The 2,457-nt window shown below is 40.0% G+C and overlaps 1 non-coding gene across 1 annotated transcript; it reads left to right on the top strand.

Annotated features, from left to right (window-relative positions):
- Positions 1–1,776: 1,776 nt before the first annotated feature.
- On the top strand, positions 1,777–1,883 carry LOC141814641 (small nucleolar RNA R71). The gene has a single exon (XR_012600503.1). It is a non-coding gene; the product is annotated as a small nucleolar RNA R71 (small nucleolar RNA).
- Positions 1,884–2,457: the final 574 nt, after the last annotated feature.

The following is a 2,457-nucleotide window of genomic DNA, read 5'->3' as shown; positions in this document are numbered from 1 at the left end:
AGACGAATGCTATTTTTTTAAACTGTCTATTCACCCCCCTCTAGCCGGTCCAACCCGATCCTACAGAAGGTGGCGGCAAGAAGAGGAGAAGAAGAGGAAGAGAAGAAGAGAGGAAGAGGAGAAGGTGGTGCCTCAACCATAGGTTCTCCTTTTCTCTTATTGCCATCGGTTTGAAAGAGAGGAAAATAAAGAATTGGGTGGAGTTCATCTTGGTGGATCGTCGCCCACACGATGTCCAAGAAGAGAGGAATACAGCAGAAGATCAAGAGGTCTTCGGGTAACAAACATCTTCTATACAATCTACAAAGGAAAGGTATGCCTTGTTTATTAATTCCGCTGCATGGTTTATTTTCGTTTGTATGGATCCTGAATACCAACACAAGAGTTTCATCGATCCTATGCTTCGATCAAGGTGTGCTTTGATTGGTTAAGAACTTGCTTGATCAATCAAACACATGTCTGATCGAAGACGTAGGTAGCTTGGAAGGTTTTGTTCCTGAAAAATTTTTGTCTGGCAAGAATTGAACGGGACAGAATTCCAAGCACCTTCAGAAGCTTCCTGGATCCTTAAGTTTTAGAGGTATTTTTTTTAAAATCAATGCACTGCATTCCTTCATTAAGGCAATAATCGTGTAATCCTCTATCTTCCTTTGGTGTGCGAGGAGGTCCTTCATAAATTTTGCAAACTTCGACATTTGATGTAGAATGTCAAGTAAAAGTACGTCTACACAAAGTGACTTGATCATTTTTAAAAATTTATTGAATTTCTCATCTTTCTTGGCTTTGGTTAATTTTTGTGGAAAGAGCACCGGTGGTACATAAGTTCTCAATGGAGTCTTGAAGATTGGTTCATCAGTCTTCTTAGATTTTTTATAGGTATCATCTCCATCCATGGTTATTTGAGTCGCTCTATCCTTGTTGATTGGATCACCCTCCTTGTCCTTCCAGGCACATATGGTTCCATTAAGGTTCTCCCACTCCTCAGGATGACGACATTGTAATGTTCGATGAAGTTTATCTCTAATTATCCCAAAAATCTTCCTAGAGCCCTCGATCACGAGCTAGAGATCTACGCAATTTGAATTTCATGTATTTTAGTATAGTTTACAAGGTTGTCAATCGTACATTTCATTTGCTTGATGACCTCCTTAGTGGTTGTATGCCATTGTTGGAACTCCTCGTTTGTTTGATCTTGTTTTGTCATGAACTCTTCGAACATGTTCTCCAACCTAGATATCGGAGATACTTTTTGAACCCCTGTTGGTTGCCCATAGTTGCCTTGTCTTCATTGACCTTGATTGCTCCTGTATAAGAAATTCAGGTGATTACTCCAATTAGGGTTGTACATGTTCGAGTAGGGGTTGTTTTGCTACTGGTTGAAATTATTGATGACATTTACTTGTTCAACCTATGGCACTTGTGTAGAAATGGTTCCTAGTTGACAACCTTCCACTGCATGTCTTGTCAAACCACAAACCTCACAGGATCCATTAGTTATGTTCACCACATTAACATTGAAAGAATCAAATGTTTTGGTGAGCGCACCCATTTTTGCTGCAATTAGATCTGGGTGTTCACATGATACTTACCTGTAGCTTTTGTGGGGTTACCTCTTTCAGATTCCATTGATGGTGGTTGAGTTCCATGCTCTCTATTATCTCTTCGACCTCATGTAATATCTTGTTCATCAATGTTCCACTAGCTGCGGAGTCTAGAGATACTTTTGTCGCATACGAGATACCGCTATAGAAGGTATGGATGATAAACCATCTCTCTAGTCCATGATGTGAGCATTGTTGTAGAAGTCCCTTGAATCGGTTACATACCTTGTATAAGGACTCTCCATCTTTCTATGTGAAGCTCGTGATGAAATGTCTCAGGTGGACTATCTTGCTCGGAGGAAAGAACTTATCAAGAAACCATTTTTCGCATTTGTCCCATGTGGAAATGTTGCCCGTTGGAAGTGAATGGAGCTAAGCCTTCGCTTTATCCCGCAGTGAGAAGGGGAATATGAGCAACCTGATAACATTTGCAAAAGCTCTGTTATATTTTAAAGTTGCACAAATCTCTAAAAATATCTCTAAGTGCTGATTGAAATCTTCAGTGTGTGCTCCTCCATATTGGTTCTGCTAGACCATATGTATCAATGTAGGATTCAACTCAAAATTATTAGCATCTATTGGAGATCATGTGATGCTCGACCTTAGTCCTCTAGCGCTCGGGGTAGCATAGTCCTTCAACGGCTTGTTGTCGTTATTGGCCATGGTTTAAGTTGCTTGTGCTTGTTCTGCCTCTAGTTGCCCTTGTAGGGTTCCCCTTTTATGGATGATGTTGTTAATTTCAAAATCAATAGGAAGGAGATCTCCTGATTTGTTGGACCTGAGCATATAAGGAAAGCTATCCTTCTGAAAAAGAAAAGATCAGAAATGGCAAAAGGAAAGAAGAAACAAAATAACA

This window comes from Curcuma longa, chromosome 1 (assembly GCF_044706935.1).
Source record: "Curcuma longa cultivar G26 ecotype Majalengka, Jawa Barat chromosome 1, ITB_CL_G26_1.1, whole genome shotgun sequence".
Taxonomy (NCBI): Eukaryota; Viridiplantae; Streptophyta; class Magnoliopsida; order Zingiberales; family Zingiberaceae; genus Curcuma; species Curcuma longa.
Note: the sequence above shows the minus strand (reverse complement) of the source record. Positions and strands in the feature narration are given on the sequence as shown.